Source organism: Martes martes (genome assembly GCF_963455335.1).
Source record: "Martes martes genome assembly, chromosome: 1".
Classification (NCBI taxonomy): domain Eukaryota; kingdom Metazoa; phylum Chordata; class Mammalia; order Carnivora; family Mustelidae; genus Martes; species Martes martes.
In genome coordinates, this window is record NC_137888.1 from 158,570,903 (window position 1) to 158,585,058 (window position 14,156).

A 14,156-nucleotide genomic window follows, 5' to 3' on the forward strand; every position below is an offset into this window, starting at 1 on the left:
TTCAGATGTTATCTTCTCAGGGAACCCTGCCTTAACCATTCAATCTAACACGCTCCTTAATATTTCCTATTCCTGTATCTTGTTTAACTTTTTTATTGGCATCTATTCCCTGCTAATGTATTATACATTTTACATTTTATTTGTTTGTTTTTGTTCTCCTCCAATAGAATGCAAGTCCCACCAAAGCAGTGATTTCTGTCCATTTGTTCCCTTCATAGCTCTAGCACCAAGCACACAGTTAAGTGCTCAACCGCTGAATTAATGGTTGTCTGAAAGACTTAAAGCAAACAGGGTCAGCCTGAGGAGACTTACACAGGGCTGAGGAACCTACCCCAAATGAGTTAAGAAGTTGGTTCCTGGAGAAATTAGAAGACCAGTTTTCTCCCCAGAGAGACCCAGGACAGCCCCAAGCTAGTTTCCAAGGACTGCCTTTGCACAGAGTCCCTCCCCTCTGGTTCATTCTCCTCCTCCCTCCAGCACCTGGTTAACTCCATTCATCCTGGTGATATCAGCTCAGACTTAAGTTTGTAGGGCACAAAAACCTTATTTCCCATAAAACCATAAAAACCTTATTTCCCACTTCCAGGCTACACCAGGTCTCACACGTCTTCATGGCACAGTGTTCGGAATGTAGCAGGGGCTCAGTAAATTTGTGTTGGGTAAATAAATAAACAAACGAATGAGTGGATGGGGACACTGGCAGCCTACGTAACTGAATGTCCACCTGAGTGGCTAGCTACAGCATCTACCCCAGGCCATACTGAGGGAAACTCTCCCAATGCAGCTCTCCTAATGCAGTTTTCACCAATGAAAACCTCTAATATACTTGCCCTCTGAATTAATTCCTTACCCTATTTCTACATCATCTCATATAGAAAAGGACCTGAGTCCCCAGCGCTTGTCCAGCTCTGACTAGTCACAAAGGCCTCAGCAACAGAAGTGGGACTTACCTCTAGGGCAAACTTTGGGCAAGTTAGTTTACCTGTCCGAACCTCAGTTTGCTCATCTACAAAATGGGTGGCAAGACCCCTGTCCTAATTGTCTCACAGGGTTGTTGGAGGAGCAAATACAGTACTAGATGGGAAAAGGTGTTAGAGAAATTGAGAGACTGGGAAGAGGCAGTTCTCAGCACTGGGCAATGCTGGGAAATGGGAAGCCTGGCACACAGTCCCCTAGGCAGCAGGAAGACGGCAGTGCAGAAGTTCAGTAAGCTCGGGCACCTGGGTGGTTCTGTTGGTTAAGCCTTTGGCTCCGGTCGTGATCCCGGAGTCCTGGGATCGAGTCACGCATCGGGCTTCTCCTGCTCTGCAGGGATCCTGTTGCTCCCTCTCCTTCTTCCTGCTACTCTCCCTGCTTTTGCTCACTTTGTGCACTCTCGCTCTCTCTCTCTCTCTGTGTGTCAAATAAATAAATCTTTAAAAAAAGAAGAAGAAGAAGAAGGAGATGGAGAGGGGGAGGGGGAGGAGGAGGAGGAAGAGGAGGAGAAGGAAAAAGAAGAAGAAGGAGGAGGTCAATAAGCTCTACCAGGGCAGCAAGGAGCTCCACCGGGGAAGAGAGAGGGCGTTGCTGAGAAGCATGTGTCCAGGCCCCCTTGGAGAGGAGGATTCCAGGGCCTGCTCCGCCAGAAAATGCAAGAAAGCAAGTGGCCACATTGTTGATGGGACCAAGGATATGGATTCTCGGTCGTCTTAGAGATTTAAGCCCAAGCCTCTTGTACTGACATCCAGGCCATTCATTTGAGTAATTCTTTAAAAAAAAATAATTCCTGCTAACAAGACAGGAAATAACATGTGTTGGAGAGGATGTGGAGAAAGGGGAACCCTCTTACACTGTTGGTGGGAATGCAAGTTGGTGCAGCCACTTTGGAGAAGTGTGGAGATTCCTTGTGAAATTAAAAATAGAGCTTCCCTATGACCCTGCAATTGCACTACTGGGTATTTACCCCAAAGATACAGATGTTGTGAAAAGAAGGGCCATCTGTACCCCAATGTTTATAGCAGCAATGGCCACGGTCGCCAACCTGTGGAAAGAACCAAGATGCCCTTCAACGGACGAATGGTTAAGGAAGATGTGGTCCGTATACACTATGGAGTATTATGTCTCCATCAGAAAGGATGAATACCCAACTTTTGTATCAACATGGACGGGACTGGAAGAGATTATGCTGAGTGAAATTAGACAAGCAGAGAGAGTCAATTATCATATGGTTTCGCTTATTTGTGGAGCATAAGAAATAACAGGGACGACATGGGGAGATGGAGAGGAGAGGGAGTTGAGGGAGATTGGAAGAGGAGATGAACCATGAGAGACTATGGACCCTGAAAAACAATCTGAGGGTTTTGAAGGGGTGGGGGGTTGGGAAGTTGGGTGAGCCTGGTGGTGGGTATTATGGAGGGCACGTATTGCATGGAGCACTGGGTGTGGTGCATAAACAATGAATTCTGGAACACTGAAAAGAAATTAGAAAAATAAAAAATTAAATAATAATAATAATAATAATACCTGCGAGGGGCACCTGAGTGACTCAGTGGGTTAAGCGTCTGCCTTCGGCTCAGGTCATGATCTCAGGGTCCTGGGATTGAGCCCCGCATCGCATCGGGCTCTCTGCTTAGCAGGGAGCCCTCTTCCCCCACCTCTCTCTGCCTGCTTCTCTGCCTGCTTGTGATCTCTCTCTGTCAAATAAATAAATAAAAGATCTTAAAAAAAAAAAAATACCTGCACATTGTGTCAATGTTCAAGCGCCGCAGAAAAGCGTGAAATAAAAAGTACAATTCCACTTGGCCTCAGTCTCACTCAGCATTTCTGTTTTGGTTTTCATATGATGTAACTGTAAATAATATGCTCGTCTTTTTTGTGTTCATAATGGAAGCGATGGATGCCCCCTCCCTGCGTGCTAGACATTCTGTGTTTGCCCCTCCAGGTCTGTCTCTGACCTTCTACCCCTGCTCCGAGCCCCCAGAGGCTCATCTGCACAGGTCATGAACAAGGGCCCTGGGGTTTCCAAGAGGGTTTGGTAGGTGACAGGCACTGGTAACAGATGAGGATGTGGGGGACATGCAGTTGGATTTGTCCCCTACGGGTCACTGGCAGGTGGCTTTGTCCTTCCAATGGGTGCAGCTCCTCTCCGGCAGCCCGGCAGAGCTTCCCGAAGCCCCTCCTCTCCTGAACTTGGCCAGGACACCTCTGCCTCCTGCTGCCCCCATCCTCACCCAAAATCCCTCCTCCTCAGGCCTGTTTGGGGGCAACCCTCCTTGCTGGTGATCTCTAGCTTTTAGGTCAAAAATACAGCAGCACTCACATTGCACCTCACAGGTGTTCACTTTATTTGGTCTTCACAACACCCCAGAGGCCAGCATTACAGATGAGGAAATGCTCCTCAGAGAGGGAGTGTGTCGCCGAGAGAGACTATGCAACGTCCAGTGATGCAGTTACAGTGGGGCCTGCACACACTCGCTCCCCACGGTCTGTCCGGCCCCTTATGGGCTCCAGAGGCCCAGCTGAGGGAGCTTGGGCACACAGCTGAGCCCACAGTAGGGCCCCAGACACCCACAGCCAGATGCTTGCGGGCCTCGCCAATTCTGTCGTTCTGCCGCACGGGCAGGGCCCTGTGTGTTGTCACGGAAGCCACATCCCTGAACCATGGAGCATCTGCAGGTCTGGCCTCCCACACCTCCCCCAACTCCAAATATTCCCCGGATATTTCCCCCTGAGCCCCTCACAGACATCACAAAGCAAACGCATCCCAAGGAAAACCCGCCAAGCCTGCCCCTTGGCCCCAGTGTACTAGGAAGCCCAGGCCGCTGTAACAGCACAGACCAGGCTTAAACAACAGACGTGATTTCCTCACAGCTCTGGAGCCGGGAAGTCAGAGATCAAGATGTCGGCAGGGTCTCCTTCTAAGAATGGTGGTCTTCTCCCTGAGTCCTTTCATGTTTGTCCCCCTGTGCGTGTCTGGGGTCTAATGTCTTCTTATTAAGAACACCTATCAGATTGGACTCGCATGCACCCCAATGACCTCATTTTACCCTAATTATTTCTTAAAGACCCTATCTCCAAATATAGTACATATGCTGAGGTACTGGGGGGTTAGGATTTCAATGTATGAATTTGGGGAGCATAATAACATCCTAACCCCCTGGTGTGTCCCCATCCCACCCTTGCCTCACCCAGGGCCATGTCCAAACCTCCCACCTAGTCATCTCTGCAACTGTCCCCACTCCACCCCCTTCACTCTCCCATGGTGGGATACAGTAGCGGCCATCCAGGGCGGTCTCCTGTCTGAGAGCCCACGTTAGCTCCCCATGACCACAGTAAAAGGCCCATGCCCTAACTTACCCTGGCATTCAATGCTCTGAGTGACACAACTCTTGCCAAATGTCTGCTTGCTCCCACTTGTCCCACCCGAGGGCAACACTTTCTCTTGGACAGCCCTACCTTGGTCAGAGCAAGGACTCTGGACAGACCTGTCTGGGATCAAATCCTGCTTGTGTCACCCCTGAGCTGTGTAACTTTATGAAAGTAGTTTCTCCTTTGCCAGCATACCTATAATATGGGGACAACAACAGCAGTGCCTCGGCCATGAAGGTATCCTACTCAATCCCTTTCTTAAAGGGCTGCTGTGGGGAACCTTGCTGACTCACAGCCTCCAGCAGCACCCTCTGGATCTGGTGCAGCTTCGTGCAAAAGTAAGGATGTTAGGGGCTGGAGCCAGGTGCTCCTACCTAAACCCCTGACCCCCAGTCTCCGCAAAGGCAGTCTGAGCTCTGGGACCCTCTACCGAATGTGGCCAAGTTGTTTCCAAGCTGCCCTGCAGTCTGAGGCTCTCTCTCCCCCGTCCTCCCTCCTTAGCCTTCTCCTTTCCTGGATGCCAGCCCCGTACCTAGATCTAAGGCTCTCCTCACTGGATCCCACTTCTTCCTTCCTCCCCCGTCATCCTCTACAGGCACCCCCACAAGCCTCTTGCACATCTAACCCCTTCTTGGCATCTGCTCTCTGAAGATAAGAACTGGCACAGGTAGCTACCTCATAGGTTGTTCGAGGGTTAAGAGATACGCACAGAGACCTTAGAAAAGTGCCTGGAACAGAGTAGATAAACCTGACTCCCGGCCTCCATGTAGCCCCCTTATGAGGGCCATTCTCAGGGACTTGATTCACTCTGTCCATAGAAGATTTCTGTGTATTCTATTATAGACCAGGCCTTCTTAAGTTTCCTGAGTGTGCTATACTTCCTCTGACCACAGGGCCTTTGCACGCACTGCTCCCTTTGTTGTGAACACTCTTACCCCTCTTTCCTGTTAGCTCAGATATAACTTCCCCAGGAAAACATTCCTGACCTCCTTTATATGTTTTCCCTACACCATGTACCTCTCCTTCAAAGCATGTTTCAAGGGTTATTCTCTTATGGGTGTGTTCATTTATTTCATGCTTGTCTCCCTGGGGCAAAGATTGCCACTCCTCAGATATTCATCCATCCCTTCCCAGAACTCCCAGTTTTCAGCAGAGCACAGAATTGCCCCTGAAGAAAGTTTGTATTCCGCAGCTTCCCTTGCCGCTGGCCAATGGGATGTGTGCAGAAGTGGTGGTTGTCCGTTCTGAGTTCCCCTGTGAAGGGAAGGGGCGTGCCTCCTTCCTTGTTCCCTTCCCTCCTCCCTGCCGGCTGGAAGGCTGGTAGGCAGACAAGGGCAATGGGCAAGGACAAGGTGGAGGAATACAGACCCCAACAGCCTCATAGACGGCACTGCCTCGCCAGCCTGGGCGTCGAAGGACAGAAAACTAAAGTTAGTCTAGCTTGTTTAAGCCAATATTACTTTGGGTCTCTGTTACAGCAGACATTTCTCTACCTGCAGAACAGGAAGCTCTGTGAAGGCAGGAAACAGGTCCATCCTGGCTATCACAACGTCCTCCTGCCACCTAGAAGGTCCTTGATTAATGGATGCTGAGCAAGTGAGTGAATTCTTTGGGGGCTGGACACTTTCTTCATCTCCTCAGTGACCCTCTGCAGCACCCAGCTCATGGAGTGAAATTGGAAAGAAATCTAGAGCAGCACTATCCGCTAGAAGTTTCTGTGATGGAGGAAATGCTCCCCATATCCCTGATGTCCCATAAGGTACCACATGCGGCTGGCAGCCACCGCCCTGGGCAGCACACCGGAGCTGGAAGGGAGTATGGAGAGGATGTCGTGCAATGTCCCCTCCCCCAGTGGAGTAGCTGGCAGACTGCTGAAATCAGGTAGACATTTTTCACAGCCCTGACACACGAGCCAGGACAGCAGGTGGAAGAGGCCTTCAAATCCCTGCTCCTGGCCCCCTTAGTGGGAGTCGCGTGTCACGTGACTCATGTCATGGTGGTAGCAGGGCCGATCACAGCGGATGACTCCCTCATCATCCAATTCCTGCTGGCCCCCACCACTGCACCTGAGGGGAGGAAGTCCCGTATCTGCCTCATAGCAAGGGTTCCCAGTCAGCCTGGCCAGTCCCAGGCTGCTGACAAGGTCGGCAGAGAAAGAGTCTTAGACTGACTGTGTACCAGGCCCTTGCTGGACACTTCACGGCTATGCACTCAGAGAAAGATGGTCTGCTGTGTGCCTCTCACAATGCTGTGACAGATGACAGCTGGCATATCTTGACTCTACCCATTTTACAGAAAAGAAAGTCGAGGCCAGGAAGATGGAACAATTCACCTGAGGTCACACGGCAAATGCAGTGGCAAAGACAAAAGTAGAACTAGGACCGATCTCACCGTTTTTCTCTCTCCCAGGTGGCTAAGCCTGGCTCCAAGACACCGTATGCATTTCTGCTTCATCCCATGGCTCCTAGCGGCCAGTCTTGCCTCTCGGTGATGATCTCCCCATAAGGAATCGGAATGGAGCCAGAACAGCTGGATGCCCAGCAGTGGAACCCCATCTCACACCTCATGCCAGCCTGCAGCCCCTGCGATCAACAATACTAAACAGACCGCCGAAGCTCTTGGTGCTGCCTGTACACCAGAAAAGGGAAGCAGCTGGCTGCTGGCCCAGCAAGTCAGTAGAAAAGGAAGGCTTCCTCTTGGGGACACCCTGCAACTCTGCCCAGGATACAACTTAGCAGGCCCATCAGCTGGAAAGAACAGGAGCCCCCTGGGCCGAAGTCAAGTGGGCAAGGGGAGGGCAGGGAAGTGTGCCTGGCACTGTGCTAATCTTTCTAAGCGGTGACTTCATCGAGTCCCCATCACTCCCCTCCTACCAGGTCCATTTTACAGTTGGACAGATAAAGGCATGGAGACGTCGCTTACTAGAGATCACACGGCCAGCAGGAGATGGTGCGCAGGTTCCAGCCTGGAAGAGAACAAGGTGGTGGGAACTGGGGAGGGGTCCTCTGCTTCCTGGAGAAGGCCTTGAGACCCTTGGAAAGGGAGGTAGGAGAAGGGTCTGGAGAGAGGACCCCCTAACAAGGTGTGAGGCGGGAGCGTGTCAGGGATAAGTTGGGGCACAGAAGCGCCCAAGAATTCCTGGGGCAAGGAACAAAGATCACAGTAAGCTCATTATTCCCACAGTGATAACAGCAGGGCTTACCTCACAGAGAAGTTATAAGGCACTTAAAGTAGTGCCTGGCGTATAGAGAACACTCATAAACCCCAGGCCTTAGCTCCAGGCCTGGTATACAACAGGCACTTAATAAGAGTTACCTAATGTACTAGCACCAGTCCAGAGAAGCTTTTCCAAGAAAGCTTGGAAGCTAGGGGGGCTGCGTGAATGGCCTGGGGTGCATTGCTTGTCCCTTGCCCTACAGCACAGTTGAGAGACCTACTCACCGCCTGATTTCACCTTTCCTTCCCCAAGGCTGAGGCTTCCTCAACTGCCTCAGAAGACTATGGGTTCAGAGGCCTCCTCTCAAGACCCCTCCAAGGCTATTGTGGCCGAACTTTTGGTGCAGAGGAGAAAATGGACCCACAGAGCATAATAACTTGCTCGGATCTCTGCAGCTGGTTAGAGACAAGACGGGACTCCAGGTGCCTGGGTTCCCAGCCCTACTCTCAGAACGACCCAGACCTGGCCACATAGCTGACACCCCAGCCTTGGTTTATCCAGTGGACAGTGGTCACCTCTGTGTGGAGGCCTTAAAGGGCAGGGCATGCCCTCTGCTTCTTCTTTCCCCTTCTCAATATCTAAAGCCTGTATGTGGCTGTGAGTGGTCATGTGAGAGAAGGCAGTGACCGGTAATAGAGGAGTCTGGGGCCCTGGTGCCAAGATGCCTGCTGTGCCAGCCCTGGCAGTCAGCAGCTCAGATGGTGGGTCGGCACGAGACGGATTCCTCTCTTACTTACAACACTGCCACTTTGAGTCTCTGAGCCAGTGTTACCTCTTAGTCCTGACCAAACCTCCCTACCACAGTGGGCTGGCATGCTTGGCTCCACCCCAGGCCTGTGCCCACTTGGCTGCTGGTCACAACTTGGACCTCCAGGGCCATGACCTTTGTTCCTTGGTCCCCTAGGCCTGCGTGCAGTGGGATCTTCCAGAGGTGTAGGTGTAAGGACAGAAGGGCCAAGTGGACAGAAGACACTGAAACCAAGAACCAGCCATCAGGAAAAAGGAACACTCAGAGGACAAGAAGGAATGTTTGAAAATGGGGCGCATGGGTGGCTTAGACGGTTAAATGTCTGCCTCCGGCTCAGGTCATCACCCCAGGGTCCTGAGATTGAACCGCACACTGGGGCTCCCTGCTCAGCAGGGACCCTGCCTCTCCCTCTCCTTCTACTGCTCTCCCTGCTTGTGCTCTCTCGCTCTGTCAAATAAATAAAGAAATTCTTTAAAAAAAAAAAAAGTAACCTCTAAAAAAAAAAAAGAAGAACGTTTGAAAATGTAATACTTAATAGTATTCATGAAAACCCAATCAAGACAGAATAGCAGAACATCCTGAGAACCAAACCGAAGGGACAGATAGAAATTCTAAGAGAAAAATTCCATAGCCAAGGTTTCAGTGGAAGGAACTGAATTCACATTTGGAAGTGAAGACCGATCAGGATCACCTTCCCAGTGAAATCAGGCCCATCCTTGTTCTGCGGGCTGATGTTGATGTTGATGGCTAACAGGGAGTTACTGAGTCATTCCTGCCTGGTTAAAGTCCTCAAGGTTTAACATGTTTTTCAGGCCAACATCCAGCCTGAGGTTCCCATCCTCTTTCTGCAGGGTGCCTGTCCTATTAGCCCAGGGAGTCACTAGTTATCACTGGCTCTGAGCAACCATAAGGAGCCAGCAGTGGGGCTGGGAAGTGATCACTGATCAGCAGCCACAGGGCTGGCTTCACAGGTGCACGGGGGGGGGGGGGGGCAGGGGGTCTGTGCAAGGGTCCTGGACTTAACATGAAGACACCAAGTGCAGTGGAAGGTACCACACCAGCCTGACACTAGCCACTTGCCAGATTCTAGGGGAAATTCATCATTTCAAAATACAGTAAGGAAAGCAGTGACCCAAGTGGGAAAAAGACATAAACAAAACATGAAAATAGCCAGTGCACACACAGGGAAATTTCTAACCACTAATTTCATGACTGATCAAAGAGACACAAATTAAAACAAGATACCCTCTTCATCCAACTTACAAGGACATTTGAAGTTATAACCCTGGTGTAAAGAGGTACATTTGCAGAAAGCAACGGTGCAATATACATATCACTTTTCAGTCTGTAAGTCTACTTGTAGAAACTGATCACAAAGAATGATCAGATCTGTAGGCAGATTTGTAGACAGGCTTGTTCTTCCCGGCGTTGCTTGCAACTAAGAAAACTTAGAAACCACTGAATATGCAACCATAGGAACTTGATAATGAACTATACCCCATCTGTGCAGTGGAATATCATTTATCAATTTAAATTGGGTTTCAGAAGACTACTGATAAAAGTTAAAGTGAAGAAAAGCAGGATACAAAATTCATATGGATACAAAACCGTATATTTTATACACGATTATAAAAAGAAAAACAGACTTATAGAAAACATTAGAAATACATAGAGAAGTATTTACATCCATGATTTTTAAAAACATTTACATTGAGTAATGGGATTATGATGGATCTCTTTTTAGGGGTGCCTGGGTGGCTCCAACCATTAAGCTTCTGGTTCAGGTCATGACCTCAGCATCGTGATCTCCGTCGTGAGATCAAGCCCCACATCAGGCTCCAGGCTCAGTGATCTTTTATTAGCATTCTATTTTTTACTTTTCCAGATTTTCTACAATAAGCGTACTAGTACTTCCATAACCAGAAAAAATATGATCTGATTGTGCATCTTCGAGTGTTATTTTTTCATAATTTTTGTATTCGTATAGTAGTAAATGTTCTTACTGCCCCCAAATCCGAAAATACAGACAGATATAAAAAAGACAAAAAGAAGTCATTCATAATCCCATCATTATTAACATTTTCTTGCTTATTACAAAAATGGAAACACATCATACATACTATTTCACAGACTTTTTAAAAAATTGTGGCCACGAACACATAACATAAAATCGTTCCTCCTAACCCTGTAAGTATTTAGTTCAGTGGCATTAAATACAGTCACACTGCTGTGCAGCCATCTCCACTGTCTCTTTCCAGAATTTTTCATCTCCTCAACTGAAACCCCATCCCCACTAAATGTGAACTCCCCAGTCTCCTCCCCCAGGCAGCCACCACCCTGCTTTCTGTCCCTGGGAGTCTGGCGACTCTAGGGACCTCATGTGAGTGGAATCATGCAGGATTTGTTCTCTTGTGACTGGCTTCTTTCAGGAACTGTAATGTCCTTAAAGTTGATCCGTATGGTAGCTTGTGACAGATTTTCCTTCCTTTTAAAGGTTGAACCATATTCCATCACATTTGGCTTATCCATTCATCCATCAATGGGCATTGGGCTGCTCCCGGAGCCTTTTCAAACAGAACCATGGATTGCATACATTTTTCCGTGCCAATAAGGATAGATTAATAGCAGTTACTTTTACAAGTTACCTAGTATTCTGTACTTATTTAGCAAAAAAAAAAAAAAATTTTTTTTTTACAAATAATGCGTCTTTATTTTTTTACCGAAGCGTAACTGACACATGTTGTGTTAGTTTCAGGTGTGCGGCGTAGCGACCTTCAGTTGTTCCTTAGCATACACAAAGCTGCAGTACATCTTTGTGTACTTATGCTGCTACTTTTTTTTATTTACTTATTTGAGAAAGAGAGAGAGAGATAGCAAGAGAGAGCACAAGCAGGGGGCAGAGAGAAAAGGATGTGGGGCTCGAGCCCAGGGTCCTGAGCTGAAGGCAGATGCTAGCGCTTCTCCCATTCTACTCTTTCCTTTTTTTTTTTTTTTAAGATTTTATTTATTTATTTGAGAGAGAGATAGTGAGAGAGAGCATGAGAGCTGAGAAGGTCAGAGGGAGAAGCGGACTCGCCATGGAGCTGGGAGCCGGATGCGGGACTCAACTCCGGGACTCCAAGATCCTGACCTGAGCCTAAGGCAGTCGCTTAATCAACTGAGCCACCAGGCGCCCCCAATCCTACTATTTCTTAAAGATAAATTTGAAAAGTGAGATTTCTAAATGAAAGGGTATTTTTAGATTTGGTATCTTTTGACCGACTTGTCTTCCAAAAATGATATGAACCTAGATCCCCGCAATGAATGAATCCCAATCCCCATTTTCCATATCTTCTTCAGTACTGAGTTTTAGTGCTTTATAAAAAGTGACAAAATTTGGGGCAGTTTTTGCCTGCATGGCGGGTTTAAAAAAAATACCACTGTTTGAATCTATATCTTTTGGATCATTGGTGAAGTTAATTTTTTCCTATGTTTATAACTTCCTGGTGGCTTCTGTGTCTTTGTAGAGTGCCTATTTCTATCCTCTACTTCGTAGAGTGTCAGGCGAATGTGATAACCACCACACTACGGGAACTATCCTCTACTTCGTAGAGTGATACTGAGCTTTCTCTTCCTTGAATTCTGTGCAGGGTAGACGTGGCCAACCACGTTCTTGGAGTTGCAAGATTTGTTTAGATTTCTGTAACCACAGGCAGTCAGGGATTCTAGAAACCTCTGGTATCATATTTAGCAAATTCCTCTCTTTCAGGGTTCCCTATGGCTTAGGCACATTTTCCTCCTGCTGCATAGCGACCCGTCACCTTCCAGCCCTGCCACGGTTCCGAGCACTCATGAGCTTCTTCAGGCCAGTTGGAAATTATTAGGATGGGTGTGTGCTGAGATTAGACCGGTCTAAAAGTGGAGGCCGGCCGTCCTGGAGGCCTGTCCTTCCCCGCACGCTCTCCCTGGTTCAGCACTTTCTCCCGTCCTGTGCTGGCTTTTCACACAACCCCCACCCTCAAGAAGAGAAAAACTCTCTCCTGTGAGGCCACGCCCCATTGCTCAGCTTATTCAGAAGAGGACCTGATCAGGGAGAAGATCCCAGGCAAGGGGGCCCAGACCAGGGCCTTTCAGGAACCACCAAGGACATGTAATGGGTAGCCATCGTGAGACAAGGAGCTCCTTCTCCAACTGGCCAGACTGGCAGGCACCCGCTCTGCCCACAATTTGGAGTGATTTATTATCAGGGTCAAACCGCACACCAGCCTTTCAGTGGGCTGGCTGCAGTGCACATTGCCTCCCCCAGGCCTCACAATAAGTGTTACTTCCCATCTTGATTTCCCAGCTGAGGGGCTGGGCCACAAAGAGGAACCTGTCTCGGGACCCAAGCTGCCAGTGGCAGAGGCAGGACGGAGGCTCCCCTGGTGCACATCCTCGAGCTTTCTGCCACATGAAGGGACCTGTCCCCTGGAGCAGGAACCTGGAGGATGTTCCAGCTGTCAGGTCAGGCTGTGTTAGACTCTCCAAGCTGTCAGCGCTGACAGGAGCATGGCCCAGGGCAGACAAGGGGTCAGAGGTCCCAGGCTTGAGGGCCCCTAGCCATTCTCACCTGCATGCACTCCTCTGAGCCAGAGTCGACCCAGTGTCGTCAAACACGTGAGGCATCCTGGGATGCGCTTCCCTGAAACCTCCCTGTTCTCAGAAACAGTTCATCCACTCATTCTCTTGCCAGGCGTGTATTGAGCACTTACTGAATGCCATGCACTGGTCTGGGGATACAGCAGTTAGCAAGAGGAAAGGGCCTACCTTCTGGGAGCTTCTATTCTAGTGGGGATAAGCAAGGAGGCAAGGGAATGGACCTTATAACTACATGAGAATAAGCACTGCAAACAGTTAAGAGTACTCACCCAACAGCTCTTTATGTCCTCATGGAGGTTCTAATGCACCAACATCCTGTGAGGGCGATGGACAGAGGGAAGTTGCTTCAGGTGGACCAACCCAAGAGGACCTCTCTGAAGAGGTGACATTGGCATGAGAGGAAATTCTTGGGAAGAACAAAGGGAAGGGCAATCCAGGCCAAAGGAACAACAAATCCCAAGGTCTATTGGTGGGAAAGAGCCCGTGGCTTTGAGGCTAGGAGCTGGGAGTTGTGGGCATGAGGCAGAAGCATGGAGAGGAGGTGCGGGAAGGCAGCCCACAGGGAGACATCACCTTCTGGCCCACCCAGCTTGCGTGTTACCCAAACAGTTTCTCACACCATCCCCTAACGCAGGCTCCCTGTGGTGAGCACTGGTGCCTTGTACTCGGTCTGCTCTGCGCTCATGTCATTCATTACACAGAGGGAGAAAAAAGAAAGAAATGCAACCCATGCAATTAACCTGCTGACCTGCCAAGGGACCGCAACTGGCAATTTAACGCACACTATTGTCGATGGTCATGAAGATTTGTGTTTGTGTTGTCAGAACAATGGGAGTCCACTGAAGTGTTCAGGGGTGGGAGAGACTGGACCAGGTTTAGGTTTTAAAAAGATTGTTGTGCTGTTGTATGCAAAAGGGAGTGTCTGGGGCATATCAATCTGCCAGTGTCCCCAGGGGACAAGACAAAGCCCTCAAACAGATGATACTGAATCAACGACAGGGCTCTTGACAGAGGTGGGGCAGGTGAGGGGCAGTGTGGCAACCCGTGACTCCCACTGAGGCCAGAAGGAGCTGGAGGACTGGAGTGGGAAGGAGGGGGCCAGCCGCAGGCCAGAGCCCTGGCATGGGACAGTGCCTTACCCTCTCTGCTCCCACCTCCCATTGCCTGCAGCACCTCCTATTGGCCAAACCACATAGGCTCCAGTGAGGTTCAAGGTCAGCATCCAGA